The sequence below is a fragment of the Chlorocebus sabaeus genome, chromosome 27 (genome assembly GCF_047675955.1).
Source record: "Chlorocebus sabaeus isolate Y175 chromosome 27, mChlSab1.0.hap1, whole genome shotgun sequence".
Classification (NCBI taxonomy): Eukaryota; Metazoa; Chordata; class Mammalia; order Primates; family Cercopithecidae; genus Chlorocebus; species Chlorocebus sabaeus.
Genome location: NC_132930.1, coordinates 10,151,802 through 10,175,745, shown reverse-complemented (window position 1 = coordinate 10,175,745; position 23,944 = coordinate 10,151,802). Strand labels below are relative to the sequence as shown.

Genomic DNA, 23,944 nt, shown 5'->3' with positions numbered 1-23,944 from the left:
ACTTTATAATGCCAATAATAATAACAACAATAAAAAGTACATAATCAATGACAATTACCAACAACTGAGTGCTTTCCACATGCCAGGCATTTTACATGAGCTATATCTTTTCTATAAGGTAGGGACTACCACTGTCCCGTTTCATAGACGAGGTTACCAAGGCTCAGCAAATTTAAAATATTGGTCCAAGAACAAACCACTAGGAAATGGCAGATATGGAATCAAGCCCAGGTGTGTCGAACTCTAAAACCTGAGCTTTTAACCACAATTGCCATGGTGCTTATAGCATAAAATATTATTTAATTGCTACATAAAGCTATTTATAGTTTCATTCATTAAATCATACTGTGAATGATCCTTTTAATCAGCGGAAATTTTTTTTTTTTTTTTTTTTTTTTGAGATGGAGTCTCACCCTGTCACCCAGGGTGGAGTGCAGTGGTGCGATCTGGGCTCACTGCAAGCTCCGCCTCCTGGGTTCATGTCATTCTCCTGCCTCAGCCTCCCCAGTAGCTGAGACTACAGGCGTCCACCACCATGCCCGGCTAATTTTTTGTATTTTTAGTAGAGGTAGGGTTTCACTGTGTTAGGATGGTCTCGATCTCCTGACCTCGTGATCCGCCCACCTCGGCCTTCCAAAGTGCTGGAATTACAGGCGTGAGCCACCGCGCCCAGCCAATCAGTGGAATTGTTTACAATTCAAAGTTTAGTTTGTGAGCCTTTCCGCTGATAAGGAGAATTAAATATGTGATGTGGTTTACTATAAAAAAAAGTATTAAAGACCCTCTGAGTTTGACGAGCTTTAAAAAGAAACAGGGCCAGGCGCAGTGGCTCACGCCTGTAATCCCAGCACTTTGGGAGGCTAAGGCAGGTGGATCACGAGGTCAGGAGATCGAGACCATCCTGGCCTAACACAGTGAAACCCCGTCTCTACTAAAAATATAAAAAATTAACCGGGAGTGGTGGCACGCCCCTGTACTCACAGCTACTCGGGAGGCTGAGGCAGGAGAATCGCTTGAACCCAGGAGGTGGAGGTTGCAATGAGCCAAGATTGTGCCACTGCACTCCAGCCTGGGTGACAGAGCAAGACTCCATCTCAAAAAAGAAAAAAAAAAAAAGGGAAACAGAAGCTGGACAAGGTGGTGCAAGTCTGTAGTCCCAGCTATTTGGGAGACCGAGGCAACTCCTGGCCTCAGGAGTTCAAGACCAGCCTGGGCAATGCAGTGACCCTGCCTCTAAAATATATTAATTAATTGATTTTTAAAAGCAGCATGATTAAATATATTTTGTGATTTATTATAACACAGAATTTGTTTAAAATGCAAATCTATCATCAAACCCTGCATTTTTTTGAGACAGGGTCTTGCTCTGTAACCCTGGCTGGAGTGCAGTGATGCAATCTTGGCTTACTGCAGCCTCCGGGCTCAAACGATCCTCCTACCTCAGCCTCAGAGCAGCTGAGACTACAGGCACACACCAACATGCCCAGCTAATTTTTGTGTTTCTTATAGAGATGGAGTTTCACCATGTTGCCCAGGCTGGTTTTGATCTACTGGGCTCAAGCAGTTCTCTCTGGCCTCCCAAAGTGCTAGGATTACAGGTGTGAGCCACCATGCTGGGCTGGCTGTTCATGTTTTAAACTGAACACGTCACACATCATAATACTCCCCTGAAGTAGGCTGGTAAAAACCCTGTAAGCCATGACATGGAAACTTCCATTCCAACCCATCAGACCAGTGTTGTCCATCAGAAATGCAATGGGAGACATGTATTTGATTAATTTTCTGGAAGCCACATTTTAAAAGCATAAAAAAAAGGTGACAATTTTAATAATATATTTCATTTAACCCACCATATCCAAAACATTGTCATTTCCGCATGTAATCAGTATAAAAAACTATTAAACTGAGATATTTTATATTCCTTTTTACATTTACAGCACATCTCATTTTGGATGCTAGATTTTCAACAGAAATACTTCGTGTGTATTGCATAAAATTTAGTCAAAAAAGTAGATCTCACACACGCACACCTACACGTTGCCTCGAATGTACTTACAAGCTTCCCAATAAAGCTGTGTTTAACAAAAACATAATTTACATGGCTTCGGTTTTTAAATTTAAATTAATTAAAATAAAAGATTCAGTTCAGTTGCGCTAGCCACATTTCAGGAGCCACAGGTGACTGGAGGCTCTTATATCGGATGGCACAGCTATAGATCATGTATGTGTGTGTTTGTTTTCTAATGCTCAAAATGGAAAGATCAGAAAGCTGATGGAGTCTTAGCTAGTGATACAAAGAGACTGTTCCAACTAACGGAGGTGCAGTGACCACATCTACAGGTTCCACTAAAGTTGCACAACCTGTGGCTGAAAACTAAGGCAGAGAAAATGACTACGGGACATTAGTAATTCACTACTTTGCTTTTCTAACAGGTTTTACTTGGGGTCATTAAATGAATACCTAGTCCATGTGACTGGACTACTTAAAGTTTTATCCTCACAAATCCTTGTTTGCAAAATCAAGAAAACTAAGAGGATTAAGTGTTTCCATGTTAGTTAAACTAGGAAAACAGAGTTGCTGCTGTTTATTTTAAAACTTTGCTGTGCATAGGGGAAAAAATGGGTATGGAATGGAATTTGTGAGCCAAATAAAAAAGAAAAGAGGAAAATGAGATCAAGTTCCTTTGAGCCTAATTCATATGGATCTACCATTTCAGAGCCCCAGAACAAGCTTGCAATCATGAACTATGACTTTTATTGTAGAGGTAAGAAAGCAACGAACTCGCCCCATAAATATTCCTAATTGTTTCAATGGGCTCTAATAAACTGACTTTTAAAGGTCTTGTGTAAAGAAAAAGCACATACATTATAACTGCCTATTATTACCTTGCCTCATACTAGCAACCTTGATTAGCCAGAGTAACCACAATGGGTGGGGTGGGTGGGGAGTTTTCAGGGCAAAGCCTGTCTTAGCACCCATACTTCACAACAAAACCAAAGCAGATCCAAGCAGTCCCACATGACAGAGGTGTTTCAGCACATGACCAAGCAGTTTATTAACCATACCCCTGCTATCAGTAATGTGACCGTGATGGGTCATCCATCAAGCAGCATCTGTCATTCACTGCTGATGCCCAGCAACAAATATCATATCTGGCAAATAGCAAGCACTCTAGACATATGTGTTGAATGAATGGATGAATTAACACATTCTAGGGAACAGAGCAGAGTGGGCATTCTGTGGAGGTCTGGAAGCGGTACTCTTTATCTCTGGCCTCTTCCCCCCACACCAAGCTCCTTCTCTGAAGTACATTTGATGGTTTCAAAGCTACTCAGCCCGAATGTTACTAAATGCCCAGCACTATGCAAAACATCACAGGGCAGAAATCCAGAAGAGGGGATACACTTCCTACAGAATTAACGTGTTAGGGAGATAGCATAAATCCCCCCACCCTCACCACACCCCACTTTACTCTCCTCTGCACTGTGCTGAATGTGAGCATAACTGCACTGGATCCTGATCGCTTCATCCCGCTGAGGTCTGAGGTAGAGAACTCTGTTAAGTCATGGAGGTGGTGTAGGTGTCTTTCTGAAAGATTGTGATAATTCTTACTGTCAGACACCTTGAAAAGAAGAGGTTCCTCAAACCAGAGAAAGAGAGAGTCTGGAAGGTATGCCTTTGACCACCAGGAAACAGAAACAGAGTTAGGGGTTTTCTCCTGGGTGTAGAGTCAGACTTTTTGAAAGCAGGCATGTTGGAGGGTGCTCCTGGGTAAGAAGGGGTTAATGGCAAGGGCTGTTGCAGGGAAATGGGAGGGAGAGAGTAGAGGCACAGATGAAAACGCCTGACCCTGTTAACCAGAGCAGCCATTGCATATTTCGTTCTGGGTGTATTCCACAACCTCAAGCATCCTAGATCCAGCTTGGTGCTCTGTCTGCTTTTCAAGTGGGAGTGGGACTCCTGAGAACAGGCAGGCAGGGGCAGTGGTAATTGACGAGCGCCGGCCAACGAGAAGGTGGCCCTCGGAAACAAGAGTCACAGTGAAGAAGGCAAAGACCCCACCGGTGACCTCTCTCCATTGCGAACTTTTCATGAAGGGTGTTTTCTGGGGTTTCCTTATAGAAGACAGTGCACACAGCCACAGTGGGTCAATCCAAGACAGTGGCACGATGAAGTGGCGGGAGGGGATTCAGAACAGCTGTGTGCAGGCAGCTGCCAAGCATTTGAGACAACAGCGTGACCTTGGACACATCACGTGATTTCCTTGGGCCTTAGTGTTTTCTCATTTATAAAATGAGGGGTTTAGTAATATCCACATTACCAAAGGGAACTTCCTGCTCCGGCATCAGCTACCACCCTACTTAAATGTGTGACACAGGCAAAGCACTGGAAGAGCCGTGAGGAGGGGTCCACCTGGGGTGCGTGGAAAGGGCTTTGTGAAGAGGCAGGACTCTGAACTGGGACTGAGGAGGAGGAAGATTTAGGCATCTAGAGACAAGCAGGGGGAAAACGGGAAGAACAGTTTGAACAGACTCAGAGGCTAGGATTTGGGAATATAATGGGGTACATCTGGGGAAATCCTCACTGCTGAGTCAGGAGAGCATATTAAGGGGCCACATGTAGTGCTCAGGGAGGAACTGTGGGCAAGGATGGGGGTTAACACTAAGAAGAGACCAGAAGGCCCTGACCACCCTCACTTTCCCTTAGTCTCCAAACATCTATCCATTCAATAAACACTTATGAAGCACTGGCAGCCAAGCATTCGATGCCAGGGACAGGGGTAGGGAACACACAGAAAGAGAAAAAGAAGAAACTGTAAATATGAAGACATAATAAGTGGAACTGCCCCTTCCCTCTGCTTCTAAGAACCCTTTTCCCCTCAGGGTATGTTTTGGAGTTTAACTTGATTTCACCAAATAATACATCGGAGGAATGGGGTGGGGAATTCTCAGAACCTTTACTTACAACGGAAAGACCTTCCAGCACTTTCCTTAACCCTCCTGAGCCTTGGTTTCCCTGTCTATATAATGGGCTTCATAACACCCCTCAAAGGTAAGAATTACCTGAGATGGAGAGGTGATGCCACGGTAAATAGGATTGCTAATAAAATGTGACAAGTAAATAGTAATGCTGACATGCTAGTTACTGGTATTTTCACTGTTTTCATTTCAGAGGAGAAAAAAGGACAAAATTGCAGTTCCAAGGAATTATAGTGAGTTGCTCAAGGCAAGGGTGACTAAGCCAGCCCTGAAATGGGGCCTCAGGCTGCCCTCGGCCAGACAACACCATGAGTAATATTGCAGCCTATGTTTCTTCTGTTTGTCAGCAACACGATAGAATCTCTCTTTTGCCTGGCCAGTTCATGGGGCCCTGCAATTCAGAGGACCAGTGGCACACAGCAAACACAAAGCCACACCGTGTACTGGGGTATAGCCAAGGATGGTTGCCACATAAAATAAAGGATATGCAGTAAAATATGAATATCAGATAAGCAACCAACAATTTTCATTTGCTAAATATAGTAACCTTAGACCAACAAGAAAGTCAGAGCTGCCTACGGGGTGAGTCCAGCAGGCTTTGGGGGGAACATTCAGCTTCCCCAGGGCTCTACCATGTAAAATGCAATGCTCCTCAACCAAGGTAATCACTCCTGGGCCAGCTTCCCTTTCAGGATTCAAAGTCCCACAATTGAACACTCAAAGAAAAGAATGGCAAGGACCTGGAAGGTCCTTACACATGTCTAATTCAAACTGAACCTTTCCTCAAAGGAAGACCATCATAGGAAGAAGTGTTAGGGTGGGGGAGCAAGCTATGTCACTCTCTCAAAAACACCAAATTATGGAGAGCATAAAAGATTTGATTTCTGAAATTCACACAGTAGGTCACTGACTGGGATGAGAGCCTAGAAGGTATGATGGTAGCTAGACTTCGATTCAGTAGACACATTTATTTTAGCTACATCCATCTCCATCTTCTCAGGTGCCCGTTGGAGATAGCTGCCTGGTTAGTCTTGGGGTGTAGTAATGAGCCATTACAAGTATAAATTACTTTCTTAGAATGGAGACTCCAAAGAGAGATCCTGAATTTACTGCCCCAAGGGAGGAGACTGCATCATCAGGTAATAAGCGGGAGCAACAAGGAGAGACACTGGCATAGTTCAGCAACAGGGGCACTGGAATCATGGCTGACGTGTTTGCTGTTACATTCTCTTTCAGTCCCTTCTTGTGTGCCATCAGAAACTCTGGGATTTGATTAGAAATAGCTTAAGTTTTAGGGGAAAGAGGATAGAGGAATAATAGCTAAAGGTTTCTCTTTTTTTTTTTTTTTTTTTGAGACAGGGTCTCCCTCTGTCACCCAGGCTGGAGTGCAGCGGCATGATCTCACTCACTGCAACCTCCACCTCCCGGGTTCAAGCAATTCTCCCACCTCAGGCTCCCAAGTAGCTGGGATTACAGGCGTGCACCACCATGCCCAGCTAATTTTTTAATTTTTAGTAGAGATGGGGTTTCACCATGCTGGCCAGGCTGGTCTCGAAATCCTGACCTCATGGGATCCACCTGCCTCAGCCTCCCAAAGTCCTAGGATTATAGGTGTGAGCCATTGCACCTGGCCCAAAGGTTTCTTTTTGAAGTGATTAAGATGTTCTAAACTTACTGTGTAAAATGACTGTTGAAATGTTCCCAAACTGTGTGTGGGTTGCACATGCCTGTGAATATACTAGCATCCATTGAACTGTACATGTAGTTTGTATTTATTTATTTTTATTTTTTTGAGATGGAGTCTCACGCTGTCTCCCAGAGTCTGCTTTCCAGTCTGGAGTGCACTGGCACAATCTCAGCTCACTGCAACCTCTACCTCCTGGGTTCAAGCGATTCTCCTGCCTCAGCCTCCTAAGTAGCTGGGATTACAAGCATGCACCACCATGCCTGGATACTTTTTTTGTATTTTCAGTACAGATGGGGTTTCACCATGTTGGACAGGCTGGTCTCGAACTCCTGACCTCAAGTGATCCACCCGCCTCGGCCTCCCAAAGTGCTGGGATTACAGGTGTGAGCCACTGCGCCTGGTCTGAACTGTACAATTTAAATGGGTGAATTGTACAACGTACGAATAATATCTTAATAAAGCTGTTTTTATTTTTAATTCTGGTATTTAGGAACATGAAGAGCACATAAGACACTGATCAAGAACACTAACCATAAGTACCTGGAGGGGCAACAAAGGCAGTGAGAGAGGCGGCAGCTTTCATTTCTTTTTTTCTACTTTTGATAGAGTCCTGAGCGCAAGAATCTTTCACTCTCCTCTCAACACCTATTAGAAAAAACAAAACAGCAGCTCAAATGTTTCCTGACCTTCAGGCTTATCAAGGTTTGGGGGCTATGATGAATTGAGAAGGCTTTCCCCAAACATTAGGGACAGAAGCCCACACTCCATTCTAGCTGAGTTGCCGGATCGGGGAATAGGCCAGGTACTGAGAAAGTGTTTTTTGGTAACAAGATGGAAATCTAGACTTGTGCACGCCTGTGTGCCTGTGTAACAACTTAAATTTTAAACGCTCTCAACTGACTCACTTTTTAAAGATCGGAGCTAGGCATGGTGGCTCACACCTATAATCCCAGCGAGTCCAGAGGCTGACGCAGGAGGATTGCTTTAGCCCAGAAATTTGAGGTTACGGTGGGCCATGATCATGTCACTGTACTCCAGCCTGGGGAACAGACTCTGTCTCTTTAAAAAAAAAAAAAAAGACTGGGCAAGACAACAGTGCACAGAAGAGCAAACAAACATCTTGGGGGCCTCCTAATACCAGTAAACTCTCTGTTTGCAACCTCTCATCTTGGACCCTGGTCTCCAAGCCTTAGACACATTGCCTCACCTGGTGAATGACACTGTGAATAAGAGATCAGCTTTTAGTTTTGTTGTGGTTATCTTAAAAAGCAACAGCCCAAAGAGTGGAACAACCCAATATCCATCAACAGGTGAATGAATATATACAAAATGTGATATTGTCCGTTACAAAGGAATATTTCAGTCTTAAAGAAATGAAGTGCTGGACATGCCATAACATGGATGGACTGTGAGTGTATCATGTTGAGTGAAAGAAACCAGACACAACAGTCCATATATTGCATGATGCCTTTTCTTTTGAGACGGAGTCTCGCTCTGTCACCCAGGCTGGAGTGCAGTGGTGCCATCTTGGCTCGCTGCAACCGCCTCCCAGGTTCAAGTGATTCTCCTGCCTCAGCCTCCTGAGTAGCTGGGACCACAGTCACCCGCCACCAAGCCTGGCTAAGTTTTGTATTTTTAGTAGAGTCGGGGTTTCCCCATGTTGGCCAGGCTGGTCTCGAACTCCTGAACTCAGGTGATCCACCTGCCTCAGCCTCCCAAAGTGCTAGGATTACAAGTGTGAGCCACCGCACCCTGCTGCATGGTTCTATTTATATGAAAAATCTAGAATAGGTGAATCCATAGAGACTGAAAGCAAATCAGTGGTTGCCAGGGGCTGGGGGAAGGTCGGATGAGGAGCAGCTTCTTAAATGGGGACAAGGGTTTCCTTGGGGGGTGATGAAAATGTGTTGGAAGTAGGTAGAGGTGATGGTTATACCATATTGTGAAACTACTAAATGCCACAGAATTGTATACTTTAAAATAGTTAACTTTACATTAAATATAAATTTTAGACTAAAATGTAAATTTTGGTCTAAAAAAAAGGCAACAACATCTGGGATAAGAAAATCAGATATGTGACCAGGTGTGGTGGCTCACACCTGTAATCCCAGCACTTTGAGAGATCAAAGTGGGAGGGTTACTTGAGGTCAGGAGTTCAAGACCAGCCTGGCCAACATGGTGAAACCCCATCTCTACTAAAAATACAAAATTAGCCAGGCGCAGTGGCACACCCCTGTAATTCCAGCTACTCCGGAGGCTGAGGCAGGAGAATTGCTTGGAGGTGAAGGTTGCAGTGAGCTGAGATCGCACCATTGCACTCCAGTCTGGGCGACAGAGCAAGACTTCATCCCAAAAGGAAAAAGAAAAAAAGAAAAGCAGGTATGTGGGGAGAATTTCACAGTTACCCTAATGAGTAATAGGTTCTACCTGAGACAAGGGCTCCCCAGAGCGTCAACACTGGAGTGGAGTTCTCTAGCCTTTTAGAGAGGACACAGGACATGTACAAGTGAAGACATACGGCAGAAAGAGCATGTAATGCTCAGGAACTAGCAAGAATTTGGTGGGAGGTAAATTTCTGTGAAAATGGAACCTCTCAAAGTTAATATATACTTTGGATGCCTAGGAGAGCTTCACCAAGGTAATATGAGAGAGCATCACTTCCCAAAATAATGCTTTACATCTCACGAAAAAATCCTTCTTCATAAATAAAATAATGCTGTGCTCATTTATAATAGGAGTCTCTCTATTTCCAGAAGTCTACCGTTTCCCATTCAGATTTCAAATGCATAATCTTTGACCTGTACTGCAAAGCTAGCATCGAAGTAGAGTACAGGGGAATCATCCGTTTGCAATCATTAACCTATTTTCCTCTTATTTACACCACCTGGTATCACACTTAGTTTTTCTTTTCTTTTCTTTTCTTTTTTTTGAGACAGGTCTTACTGGGTCACCCAGGCTAGAGTGCAGTGGTGCAATCATAGCTCACTGCAGCCTCAAACTCCTGGACTCAAGCAGTCCTCCCACCTCAGCCCCCTTAGTAGCTGGGACCACAGGCATCCATCTGGCTTAATCTTTTTTTTTTTTTTTTTTTTTAGACGGAGTTTTGCTCTTGTTGCCCAGGCTGGAGTGCAATGGCATGATGTCAGCTCACCGCAACCTCTTCCTCCTGGGTTCAAGTGATTCTCCTGCCTCAGCCTCCCAAGTGCTAGGATTACAGGCATGCACCACCACGCACAATGAATTTTGTATTTTTAGTAGAGACAGGGTTTCTCCATTTTGGTCAGCTGGTCTCGAACTCCCAACTTCAGGTGATCTGCCCGCCTCGGCCTCCCAAAGTGCTGGGATTACAGGCATGAGCCACTGCACCCGGCCAATTTTTGTATTTTTTGTAGAGACAGGGCCTTATGTTGCTCAGGCCGGTCTCAAACTCCTGAGCTCAGGCAATCCACCCACCTTGGTCTCCCAGTGATAGGATTACAGGCGTGAGCCACGGCACTCAACCCCCTATTTCTTCTTGTAAAACTGAAATGACATCTGAACCTTAGTTAGGTTTACTAGCGTCCTCATCCAATTTAGAATCAATGCAAACAATTTGGGACATACATTTTTATAAAAACATTAAATAATTTTATATTCAAGGAACCAACTTTAACAATGAAAGCACTGAATAATACCTTCAGCAGGGAGGCCCCTGGAAGACTGCTTTAGAAATACCTGAAACACTGATACACCTGTACATCCCTACCAAGGGAATCGCTTAGAAAATCATTTTTCTTGGGAGGCCGAGGCAGGTGGATCACCTGAGGTCAGAAGTTAAAGACCAGCTTGAGCAACATGGTGAAACCCTGTCTCTATTAAAAATACAAGAATTAGCCAGACATGGTGGTAGGTGCCTGTAATCTCACCTACTCAGGAGGCTGAGAGGCAGGAGAATTGCTTGAACCCAGGAGGCGGAGCTTGCAGTGAGCTGAGATTGCGCCATTGCACTCCAGCCTGGGCAACAGAGAAAGACTCCGTCTCAAAAAAACAAACAAAAAATAAAGAAAAGAAAATCATTTTTCTCTTCTCCACCCCTACCCCCACTTCCACCTACTTCAAATATGAAAAATCTCCACACTGTTCTGTTTCCTCCACCAGAACTGTACAGGAATAAGAAAGACAATAGAGAGCATATTCTGCTATGGTCAGGAATATTTCTCTTGATTTGAGGGTACACACATGAGGTCATTGCACGCTGCTTCTCAGACTGGCTCTTTCTGAGATGTTTTGTAAAACAGCATGTTCCAGTGTCTTTCACATCTTTTGTACTGAGATAGCAAATCTGCAAGGAGTGACATTGGACCAAGATAGGAAAAGTCAAGGCCTTCTGGTACGACAGTCTTCCAGAATTGACGACACAGCTTGGTCTCGAAAGCTCTCATTATATGGCTATACGTTTTACTGGTAGGAGCATATAAACTGTCACAGCTACCAAACTCCTCCTCTGCATGACATTCAAGGCCTCACCTAACCAGACCTCAACCCTATATTCTCTTCTCTCCCTCTCTTTCACTTCACTCGTGGTCAAACTGAGCCATTCTCTTGTCTCTGTTCCCTATATGCAACCTGATATACCAGTCTCAATGCCTTTGCTCGTGCTATCCTCATAGCACCGAATATTCTTGCTCTGAACTCCATGGACCCAAATCCTTGTTTCTCTCTGACAACTCCTTCAAAAAGCCCTCCCGATTGTCTCCCTCCTTTCCACTCCAATCTCTTTCTGTATCTCTTTTGTAAATAATATCACTCTCTATCTTGATTTTTTACCTAGTAGTACTTATCATTTTCTGTGTTTTATTATTTTATTTCACCGGCTCCTTTAAGAGCACCTCAAGGTTGAAGACTGAGTATTATTGTATGATTAATCTTTGTATTCTATCTTTTTTGGCAGACACCACAGATTGCCATGCAATAGCCATTCCTCTCCTCTTTGTTAAGAGAGCTCCAAGGTCTCATAGCTAACAGATGGATAGCTTGGCTTCAAAGCTCTTGAACCTTACCACTACACTATCAAGCACTCCACATGCTTAACACCATGCATTCTTCAGCTTTTCTTGGAAGAGGAAATAATCAGTTGAGACAATTATCTCCATAATTCTGGCTTGGGAAGCGGGAATAGCCATCATTAAAGGAACGAGGAAGGGCTGGGCGCAGTGGCTTATGCTTGTATTTCCAGCACTTTGGGAGGCTAAGGCAGGCAGATCACTTGAGGTCATGAGTTCAAGACCAGCCTGACCAACATAGTGAAATCCCATCTCTACCAAAAATATAAAAATTAGCCAGGCATGGTGGCAGGTGCCTGTAATTCCAGCTACTCGGGAGGCTGAGGCAGGAGAACTGCTTGAACCTGGGAGGCGAAGGTTGCAGTAAGCAGAGATTGCACCATTGCATTCCAGCCTGGGCGACACAGCAAGAGTATCTCAAAAAAAGAAAAGGAAAGGAAAGAAAAGAAGGAAGAGTTATGATTTGTTTTTGCAAAAGAAATAGAAATCGCCTCATCAATTCTTTATCATTTATGTTGAAAAGATCACGCCGGGTGCTGTGGATCATGCCTGTAATCCTAGCACTTTGGGAGGCTGAGGCAGGAGGATCACTTGAGGTCAGAAGTTCAAGACCAGTCTGGCCAACATGGCGAAACTCTAAACCTTTGTATATTTAGTCTCTACTAATAATACAAAAATTAGCCAGGCAGGGTGGCATGCGCCTATAATCCCAGCTACTTGGGAGGCTGAGGCAGGAGAATCGCTTGAACCCAGGAGGCAGAGCTTGCAGTGAACCGAGATCGCATCACTGCTCTCCAGGTTGGGCAACAGAGACTTCGTCCCCACCGCCAAAAAAAAAAAAAAAAAGAGAGAGAAGATTTGCTCAATTGCTTTTTGCTGACCTTCACCTATCTATCTGCAGCCAGTGTGGAAACAGTCTCTCTGCACGCAGTCAGCGTTCAATAAGCCAGCATTCTAAGCCACAGAAGACAAGGAAAGTTGCAAGGGAACAAGGGAACGCAATGTGCCTAATCAGAGGCATGGGCAAAGCATGCTGCTAAGCTAAGAACTTTCAGGAGCAGGGAGGTGACTATCCTTGGAGCTGTTCTTTCTGTCACAGGACAAATGGAATTTGCTGGGTTTGTCGACATGAGGGTGGAAAAAGGGAGAGCAAGAGGAAAGAAGCTTAAAGCAGAGGAGTAAGATAACATCATTCCGTGCACAGAGGTTGGGAGGAGAAAGGTGGATCATTCCTGATCTCCTGAGACAAGAGAAAAGGACAGGAGAATTCTTAGGTTTATGGGGGGAAAAGGTCTTTTGTTCACTTCCTGGTGCAGGCACACGTACCTACATATTGCTGTTTCTCTAGCCAGATCACTTACTCAGTGTAGTGAGTGTGCCTATGCTACACAAGAGGGTAGCAACCATTTTGTAAAGGGTCAGACAGGAAAAATTTTAGGCTTTCTGAGCCATACAGTTAGAGTGGCTACTACTCAACTCCGCCATGTTGAGCAACAGTCATAAATAGGTCTTTACACTGTGCCCCAATAAAATTGTATTTATGGATGATGAAATTTGACTTTCATCTAATGTCCCAATTGGCCCAAAAGATTACTCTTCTTTTATTCTTTCTCCCTAACCATTAAGTATGCAAAGCCCCACACCTTGTGTATGCGCACACACCCTCTGTAGCACAGGAAAAGGACGCCCCTGGGAAGGATAATCACCGCATTCAGGGGAGTGGCCACCCCTGAGAAGAGAGAAAGAGAATCAAGGTGAGGGGCATGAGGGGCCTCAGTTCTCTCTCCAGTGGTTTATTCCTCACGTCGGTCCCAGATACAGAGGTGTTTGTTGTACCTTTCAGTAGGTCAGAAATAAAACAAATTTTTAAATATCAAAGTATTTAAAGTTTTGGTTTATCGGCCGGGCACAGTGGCCTGTAATCCCAGCACCTTGGGAGGCTGAGGCAGGCGGCTCACGAGGTCAGGAGATCAACACCATCCTGGCTAACATGGTGAAACCCCATCTCTACTAAAAACACAAAACATTAGCCAGCCATGGTAGCACGCGCCTGTAGTCCCAGCTACTCAGGAGACTGAGGCAGGAAAGTCACTTGAACCCAGGAGATGGAGGTTGCTGTGAGCCGAGATCACACCACTGCACTCCAGCTTGGGTGACAGAGCGAGACTCCATCTCAAAAAATATATATATATAGTTTTAGTTTATCAAAATACTTCAATAAATAAATATTTATAGGCTGAGGGCAGTGGCTCACACCTGTAATCCCAATATTTTGAGAGGTCGAGGTGAGTGGATCACTTGAGGTCAGGAGCATGAGACCTGCCTGGAGCCTGGCCAACATCGCAAAACCCCATCTCTACTAAAAATACAAAAATTAGCCGGGCATGGTGGCAGGCACCTGTAGTCCCAGCTACTCTAGAGGCTGAGGCAGGAGAACGGCTTGAACCCAGGAGGTGGAGGTTGCAGTGAGGCGAGATCATGCCACTGCACTCCATCCTGGGTGACAGAGAAAGACTCCATCTCAAATAAACAAATGAATAAATATTTATGTATTTATATAGGTATTAAATATGTATTCATTTAAATGAATACTTATTGAAATAATTTGATAAACTGGAAATTTAAAATAAAACAATGCACATAAATGTGCCCAAGTTCATTACCGTTTTTTTGCAGAAATGATTATGTTAGTAAAAAGCATTAAATAAATAAGCAAACAAACAATAGCGCCTGCCCAGGAAAAGGCTCTTATTTCAGTTTTTGAATCACCATGAAAGATTTTCCTGAGGATCAAGCCAGAAGGGGCAAAGGCACTGGCAAAAATGTATTCACATCTCCAGTCTTAAGTCTCTTGATTTCATTTCTGCATTAAAGCATTTTCTGTTTTCTAAAACAAGATCTTTTGGTCAATTTAGCATACCAACTGCTAGCCTAACTCCACAAAATGGAATCTTTTTAAGGCAGGGAGCTATATTAAGTCCCCAACATTTACTTTCTGAAAATTCTTTAGTGTATTATTGCATAGCAGAGTAGTGTGACAAGGATCAAAAGATTAGAAACAATTTCAATTAACTCCTTCTGCTAATATACATAGAGGAATGACCACTGAATTTTGCCGCAATGTCTAATGGAAAATAAAGTGCGCACACAGGAGATTTACCATTTACCCCAATCACAGAACTTTATTTATTTATTTATTTATTTATTTATTTATTTAGAGATGGGGTCTCAGTCTGCCACCCAGGCTGGAGTGCAGTTGTGTGATCTCAGCTCACTGCAACCTCCACCTACCAAGCTCAAGTCATCCTCCCACCACAGCCTCCTGAGTAGCTGGGACCACAGGTGCACACCACCATGTCCAGCTAGTCTTTATATTGTTTTGTAGAGATAGGGTTTTGCCATGTTGTCCAGGCTGGTATCAAACGTTCCTGAGCTTAAGCAATCTGCCCGCCTCAAGCTCCCAAAGTGCTGGGATTATAGGCATGAGCCACCGTGCCCGGTCCCAATCATAGAACTTTAAAATGCTGCTTTGTTTCAAAAAAAAAAATAAGAGACAAATAAATAAATAGGTGAATTTTTAAAAATAAAATGCTGCTTACAGAATAAAAACACCGCAAATGCTTTGCAGGAATGAAAGTCTGAAAATGATGTAATATAGTAAGAGTATAAATTAAGCTATTTTTTTTTTTTTTTTTTTTTTGAGATGGAGTCTCGCTCTGTCGCCCAGGCGGGAGTGCAGTGGCCGGATCTCGGCTCACTGCAAGCTCTGCCTCCCGGGTTCACGCCATTCTCCTGCCTCAGCCTCCCGTGTAGCTGGGACTACAGGCGCCCGCCACTTCGCCCGGCTATTTTTTTGTATTTTTTAGTAGAGACGGGGTTTCACCGTGTTAGCCAGGATGGTCTCGATCTCCTGACCTCGTGATCCGCCCGTCTCGGCCTCCCAAAGTGCTGGGATTACAGGCTTGAGCCACCGCGCCCGGCCGTAAATTAAGCTATTTTTAAAAAATCCTTTGATTTAGGGTTTCTACATTCTATAGTGTCCATCTGTCCTCTGCTCACATGTGTTTAAGCCATAAATGAATTCTCAGAGTCTTTTATCCTTGTAAAACCAAAAAAAAAAAAAAAAAAAAAAGAGGCAGGCGGGTGGGGAGGAGGAATCTGTCCTAAAAGGGCTATAACTTATTCATCATCCTTGCCTTCAACAAATAATTAGTACTGGTAAAGATTGTTCTCTAATTATTAGAAAGAGAAGTCCCTGGCCAGGCATAGTGGCTCATACCTGTAATCCTAGCACTTTGGGAGGCCAAGGTGGGCAGATCACTTGAGGTCAGGAGTTCAAGACCAGCCTGGCCAACATGATGAAATCCCATCTCTACTAAAAGTAAATATAAAAATTAGCTAGGTGTGGTGGTGTACACCTGTAACCCCAGGAGAATGAGGCAGAAGAATGGCTTGAACCCGGGAGGCAGAGGTTGCAGTGGGCCGAGATCACACCATTGGACTCCAGCCTAGATGACAGAACAAGACTCCATCTCAAAAAAAAGAAAAGAAAAAAAGAAAGAGAAGTCCCTAAAGTTCAAATGCCACAAAATAGAGAAAATAAGTTCAGCAGGACTTTCATACCCAAATAGGTACTTACTACCCCCAACCCAGGAAAACAGAAACACAATTAGGTTGATCCTTAGTGTGGCAGATTAAAAATGTCTGTAAACTCTCTGTCACTCCTCTCATTGAGAAGTGGGAACCACACTTTCTCCACTTGAACCTGAGTGGGCTCTGTGCCTGCTTCAACCCAGAAGTGACACTGTTCCAGCTTCCAAACCCAGGCCTGGTAGCTTTGCTGTCCTATCTCTCGGGACACTCACACTTGGGACACTTCGCTGAAATGTAAGAAGTCCAACTACCCTGCAGGAGAAGTCTCATGGAGAGGCCCTGAAATGTTCCTGCCAAGGTGACAGGCATGTGAGCAAAGCCATCTTAAATCATCAAGCCTTCAGATGAGAATACAGAAATGAATTTAAAAAAAAATCCTCAAGCCAGACCAGCCACAAGTTGAATACTACCAACTAACCCCAGGTAAAGAACATATAGCAGAATCTTCCAGCTAAGCCCTGCCCAAATCTGGTCCAAATCATGAGATAGTAGGCACTCAGTGAATATAGGGTGGTTTGTTGTACACCAAGAGATAACTGAGCCCTTGGCATCATTCTAGAAACTACAGACTAATATACCCCTGCACTTTAAATTTTTGGAAGAGTGCCTTTCCCACCCCAAAGCAGGAATTTTTATTTTTTTTTCTTTTCCTGAGACAAGGCCTCACTCTGTTGCCCAGGCTGGAGTCCACTGGCGCCATCATAGCTCACTGCAGCCTTGACCTCCTGGGCTCAAAGTGATCCTCCCACCTCAGCCTCCTGAGCAGCTGGTACTACAGCCATAATAGCTGGCTAATTTATATATATATATATATATATATATCTTTTTTTTTTTTTTTTGAGACAAGGTATTGCTATGGTGACCAGGCTGGTCTCGAATGTGCGGTCTCAAGCAATCCTCCTGTCTCTGCCTCCAAAAGTGCTGGGGTTACAGGTATGAGCCACCACAACGGGCCTAAAGGAGGGATCTTAATTGATATTATTCTTGAAGGCAGAAGTAGGCTTTATAGATGAAAGTTACAAGAAACAAGATTACAAGGCCGAGCACAGTGGCTCGTGCCTCTAAATCCTAGCACTTTGGGAGCCCAAGGCGGGCTGATCACCTGAGGTCAGGAGTTCAAGACCAGCCTAACCAACACGGAGAAACCCGTCTCTACTGAAAATATATAATTAGCCAGGCGTGGTGGCAGGCACCTGTAATCTCAGTTACTCAGGAGGCTGAGGGAGAAGAATTGCTTGAACTCGGGAGGCAGAGTTTGCGGTGAGCCGAGATCGCTCCATTGTACTCTAGCCTGGGCAACAAGAGTGAAACTCCATCTCAAAAAAAAAAAAAAAAGAAGAACATAAAAAGATCTTCCTAGTAAGGTTTTCCAGTCACAGCCTGAAGTGCCTCACGGAAATGATGACGTTAACCATCACTGTAGGAATTCAAGGCCAGGATGGAAGCAATGAAGAAGCATAGCAACTTAACCCTTCAAATACCAAGTCAGGAAGACCTGAATCTGGATCTGTTTTGCTATAATTAGCTGTGTGTTTTAGGGCAAGTTGCTTAGCCTTTCTGAGTCTACTTGCTCAACTGTAAAATAGAGACACTGATAACAGCAATCTCAGAGAACTATAAATAAGTGCCTGGCCCAAGGGAAGCTCTTGGTTCTCATGCTTGTCAGATCATGACTATCGCTAATGTTGGAAAGGCATTTCTGCATTGGATGGGATGTCAAACCAGAAAGCCCCGCTGGCCCTGTCCAGATAAAAACATGCTGGATCATTCCATGACCACTCATGGAAAGTTCACGTGTGCAGAAAACTAACTGAAAGCAACGGAAAAGATTTCAATGACAACTCAATCAAGTCAATGGCATTCTCTTTTTGTTAGCTTGAGGTTAATTTGTACTTAAAAGCCTTAATTATTTAAGCAGAAAAACAGCAAAAGAACAATGGGTTTAAACTGGCATGCCAAAAAGCATCGCTTGCTTGTTTGTTGGCTTGACATAATTGGTTACAAGGCTTCCATTGTGGATTTATCATGTAGACTGTTTGCCACTCTTCCCGCACTGGCCTCCTTCCTCTGCTCTCTGTTCCTGGAAACTACGAGTCCGAGTACAACTGCCAACCCCAGGTGGCCCCAAGCTGTGGTGAAAAGAACAGGACTTAAAGGAAATTGTTTCAGTTCAGTCACTTACTAGCCCTTCAACTTAGAGGAAATTAAGAAATCTCTCTGGGTCAGGCGCGGTGGCTCACGCCTGTAACCCCAACACTTTGGGAGGCTGATGTGGGTGGATAGCTTGAGGTTAGGAGTTTGAAACCAGCCTGGCCAACATGGTGAAACTGTGTCTCTACTAAAAATACAAAAATTAGCCAGGTGTGGTGGTGTGCACCTGTAATCTCAGCTACTCAGGGGCTGAGGCAGGAGAATCACTTGAGCCCGGGAGGTAGAGGTTGCAGTCAGTGGAGATTGCACCTCTGCATTCCAGCCTGGGTGACAGAACAAGACTCCATCACAAAAAAAAAAAAAAAAAAAAAAGATACCTCACTGGACCTTCCATTTTTCTCCTATGGAGACTGGGAATAATTAATGAACCTCATAGAGATGTTCTAAAGAGGAAATAGAATGACTCCATATGGTTTGGATGTTATAAAACAAAATGCAATTGTTAGTAGTTATTACTTTTAGGGCCAAAACATAGAATATCGGCCGGGCACGGTCACTCATGCCTGTAATCCCAGCACTTTGGGAGGCTGAGGTGGGCAGATCACGAGGTCTAGAGATCGAGACCACCCTGCCCAACATGGTGAAACCCTGTCTCTACTAAAAATACAAAAATTAGCTGGGCATGGTGGCGCACGCCTGTAGTCCCAGTTACTCAGGAGGCTGAGGCAGGAAAATGACTTGAACCCAGGAGGCGGAGATTGCAGTGAATCGAGATCATGCCACTGCACTCTAGCCTGGCAACAGAGTGAGACTCCATCTCAAAAAAAAAAAAAATGGAATATCATAAATCTCAAGACAACTAGCCAAATGGGCAACCGAGAGAAGTAGCTCAGAATCTTAGATTCATTGTTCATTTCTCTGTTTACTTTTTTATTTATTAAGTCAGCTCTTTATTTCTTCCTTAAACAGGGTAAGTTTTTAGTTTTTTGCAAATCACTTTTATTTTCTTCCCATTTTTTAAAATATAAACTTTTCATTGAAGTGTCATATATATAGAAAATTCATAAGTTAAGAGAGTACCCCAGGCCAGGTGTGATGGCTCACCATGCCTGTAATCCCAGCACTTTGGGAGGCTGAGGCAGGTGATTGCTTGAGCCCAGGAGTTCAAGGCTGGCCTGAGCAATAAAGTGAGATCCCATCTTTAAAAAAAAATTTTTTTTAAAGAGTACTCCTCAGCCTGGCATGGTGGCTCATGCCTGTAATCCCAGCACTTTGAGAGACCAAGATGGGCGGATCACGAGGTCAGGAGATCAAGACCATCCTGGCAAACATGGTGAAACCGCAACTCTACTAAAAATACAAAAAATTAGCCGGGTGTGGTGGCGGGCACCTGTAGTCTCAGCTACTCCGGAGGCTGAGGCAGGAGAATGGCGTGAACCCGGGAGGCTGAGCTTGCAGTGAGCTGAGATCGCGCCACTGCACTCCAGCCTGGGCGACACAGCGAGACTCTGTCTCAAAAACAAAAGGGGTACTCCTCAGTGAACTTTAACCAACTGAAGATAGTACTTATATAATCAGCACCCCAGAAGTCCTACCTATAGTCATTGCCCACCAAAGGTTGACTGCTCTCCTGATTTCTAACACTAGATTCATTTTGTCTGTTTTTGAACATTATATAAAAGAGATTTTGCAGGATACACTCTATTAGCTTCTTTCACTGAACATGAGTTTGTGGCTTTAAGCACATTTTTGCATGCAGTAATAGTTGTTCTCATTTTATGTAGTATCCCATTCAATGAATACGCCACAATTTTTTAATTCATCTACTATTAATGGATATCTGAGTTGCTTCCAGTATGGGGATATTTTTAATGGTGCTGTTAAGAGCATTGTTAAACTTTTCTTTTGGTAAACATATGTATAAATTTCTGTTGAGTATATAACCTAGGAGTGGAATCACTGGGTTATAATGTACATATATTTTTAGATTTAGTGACTCCTCTTTGGCATTAAGCTTCTTCTCCTCTCCTCCTCTCTTTTCTCCTCCCCTCCTCTCCCCTCCTCTCCTCTCCTCACCTCTCCTCTCTCTCTTTTTCTTTTTTTTTTTTTTGAGATAGGGTCTCATCCTGTCACCCAGGCTTGAGTGCAATGGCATGACCTTGGCTCACTGCAGCCTCAACCTCCTCAGCTCAAGTGCTACTCCCACCTCAGCATCACAAGTAGCTGGGACTACAGGAGCACGCCACCACATCCGGCTAATTTTTGTATTTTTTTGTAGAGACAGGGTTTCACCATGTTGCCCAGGCTGGTCTCGAACTCCTGAGCTCAAGCAATCCACCTGCCTTGGCCTCCCAAAATTCTGGGATTACAGGCGCTCAGTGAGCCATCGCTCCCAGCTGGCACCAGGCATTTTAATCAGTGCTGATTTTATGTTCCTGTCTCGGACTCCAGGATCTCATTCCTTCATTCAGTCTCCACACAACCAACCACACCCAGCTTAGTGAAACACAGCAGTGATCATGTTGTTCATTTCAAAACATGTTTTGGGAATGCTGCAATCCATTACACTTACCATCACATTCAAGGTCTTCACCTTTTGGCCCTAACCAACCATTTATCCATTCAACAAATAATATCCCCAGTCTTGAGACACCTCACAGTCTGGTAAGGACAAACTAAACAACTGTCTGTAATTTTACATAGGACCTAACAGAGCCAAGTTCTGGAGGGATCCAGATGATCTGAGACACTTTAAGAGAAGTTATTTGAGCTGGTCCTAGGAAAGGATGGATGGAAAGGAGGAAAGACAGAGTAACAATGTGCTGCAATGAAAAAGGATGATGGGCTGGGTGCAGAGGCTCACACCTGTAATCCCAACACTTTGGGAGGCTAAGGCAGGAGGATCCCTTGAAGCCAGGAGTTCAAGACCAGCCTGGGCAACATAGCAAAACCCCATTTCTAAAAAATTGTTTTAAAAATTAGCCAGGAAGGCCGGGCGCGGTGGCTTACGCCTGTAATCCCAGTACTTTGGGAGGCCGAGGCGGGCGGATTACAAGGTCAGGAGATCGAGACCACGGTGAAACCCCGTCTCTACTAAAAATACAAAAAATTAGCCGGGTGCGGTGGCGGTCGCCTGAGTCCCAGCTACTCAGGAGGCTGAGGCAGGAGAATGGCGTGAACCCGGGAGGCGGAGCTCGCAGTGAGCCGAGATCGCGCCACTGCACTCCAGCCTGGGCGACAGCGTGAGACTCTGTCTCAAAAAAAAATAAAATAAAATAAATAAAAATTAGCCAGGAATGGTGGTACCTGCCCGTAGCCCCAGCTACTTGGGAGGCTGAAGAGGGAGGATCGCTTGAGCCTGGGAGTTAAAGGCTGTAGTGAATCGTGATTGCGCCACTGTACTCCAGCCTGGACAACAAAGCAAGACCTTGTCTCTCTAAAAACTAAAAAAATAAAAATAAGCATGATGAGTCCGGTTCAGGGGTGAAAGAGACATATTTCACATGATTGCCACATGGCTCTTTTTTATTTTTATTTTTTTCTTTTGAGACGGAGTCTCGCTCTGTTGCCCAGGCTGGAGTATAGTGGTGCAATCTCAGCTCATTGCAACCTCCGCCTACTGAGTTCAAGCTATTCTCCTGCCTCAGCCTCCTGAGTAGCTGGTACTACAGGCACACCCACCATGCCTGACTAATTTTTGTATTTTTAGTGGAGACACGGTTTCACCATATTGGCCAGGCTGGTCTCAAACTCCTGACCTCGTGATCTGCCCAACTCGGCCTCCCAAAGTGCTAGGATTACAGATGTGAGCCACCACGCCCAGTGTTGTTGTTGTTGTTGTTGTTGTTGTTGTTGCCCTGACTGGTGCAGTGGCGCCATCTCGGCTCACCGAAACCTCCCGGGTTCAAGTGAATTCTCCTGCCTCAGACTCCCAAGTAGCTGGGATTACAGGCACCCGCCACCACACCCAGCTAATTTTTTTGTATTTTTAGTAGAGACAGGGTTTCATCATATTGGCCAGGCTGGTCTTCAACTCCTGACCTCAGGTGATCCGCCCGCCTCGGCCTCCCAAAGTGCTGGGATTACAGGGGTAAGCCACTGTGCCCGGTCCACCACATGGCTCTTACAAAAGTGCGTGAGCCAGCTCTGGGGCTGCAGCATAGACTGAACCTGAGTTTTTGAAGGGCCCAGCACAGTGTTCAAACCTCACTCTGTAAGCCCCGATTTCTCCATATGTATAACACACACTGCTGCTTTTAGGTGGCAAATGAGTGGAGGCATTTCATTTTCAAGGTTTGGATAATTTATATGCATATTAGAAAAATACTGGTTTTCCGCCAGGCACGGTGGCTCACGTCTGTAATCTTAACACTTTGAGAGGCTGAGGCGGGCAGATCACCTGACGTTAGGAGTTTGAGACCAATCTGGCCAACATGGCGAAACCCTGTCTCTACTAAAAACACAAAAATTAGCCAGGTGAGGTGGCCAGCTACTGTAATCCCAGCTACTCGGGAGGCTAAGGAAGGAGAATTGCCTGAACCCAAGAGGTGGAGGTTGCAGTGAGCCGAGATCACGCCACTGCATCCCAGCCTGCGCAATGAGAGGGAGACTCCATCTCAAAAAAAAACAAAAAACTGTTTTTCCATTTTCCATTTAAGAAATGAGATAAAGTTCCACTTTAAGTAAAAGTGTTTTAGTAAAACAAAAGTGAGTTGATTTAAAGAAAAATATTACTCAGCACTTTGGGAGGCCGAGGAAGGCGGATCACTTGAGGTCGGGAATTCGAGACCAGCCTGGCCACCATGGTGAAAGCCTGTCTCTACTTTAAATAAAAAAAAAAAAAATTAGCCAGGTATGGTGGCGCATGCCTGTAATCCCAGCTACTCAGGAGGCTGAGGCAGGAGAGTCTCTAGAACCCAGGAGGCAGAGGTTGCAGTGAGCCAAGACCACGTCACTGCACTCCAGCCTGGATGACAGAGTGAAACATCGTCTCAAAAAAAATAAATAAATAAATAATATTAAATGATAATGTAGGTGATATATAGGTATGGGAAAATTGAAAAGGTAGTAGAGAAATGATTGTGACTGGGAAACTACTGTAGAGAATCAAGGGACTTCTGGGAAATGTGGTCTCGGTAAGAAAAAAAAAAAAAGAAAAACAGGGGACTAGTGGCAGTTTTTAACAGGGGAATGACACGGTCAGATCTGTCTTCCGGATGGACAGCTACTGAAAGCAGAGGACACAAAATCTCTGGCCTCATCCATCGCTCTCTCCTGCACCCTCCTTGCCCTTCAGCCCCACCTAGATGGTTTCACAGATGGCCTGCCCGGCCCCCTGTCCCTGCTCTGCAGCACAGCGTGGTGGTTAAGAGATGAACTCTGAAGCCACACTGCCTGGATTTGGTCTCCGGCTCTCCACTTGCTGGCTGGC

At 44.5% G+C, this 23,944-nt stretch overlaps 1 protein-coding gene across 9 annotated transcripts in view; it reads right to left on the bottom strand.

The window, feature by feature from the left end:
- Window positions 1–23,944, bottom strand: part of RBM47 (RNA binding motif protein 47) — a 206,600-nt gene that overhangs the window by 156,430 nt on the left and 26,226 nt on the right. Inside the window, exon 1 of one of the 9 annotated variants that reach the window (XM_038008607.2) lies at window positions 7,208–7,325. The exons of the other annotated variants lie outside the window; for them this stretch is intronic. The gene's annotated coding sequence lies outside the window, so the exon portion shown is untranslated. Of the gene's footprint in view, window positions 1–7,207; window positions 7,326–23,944 lie in introns of those variants that run through there. 9 annotated transcript variants of the gene reach the window in all.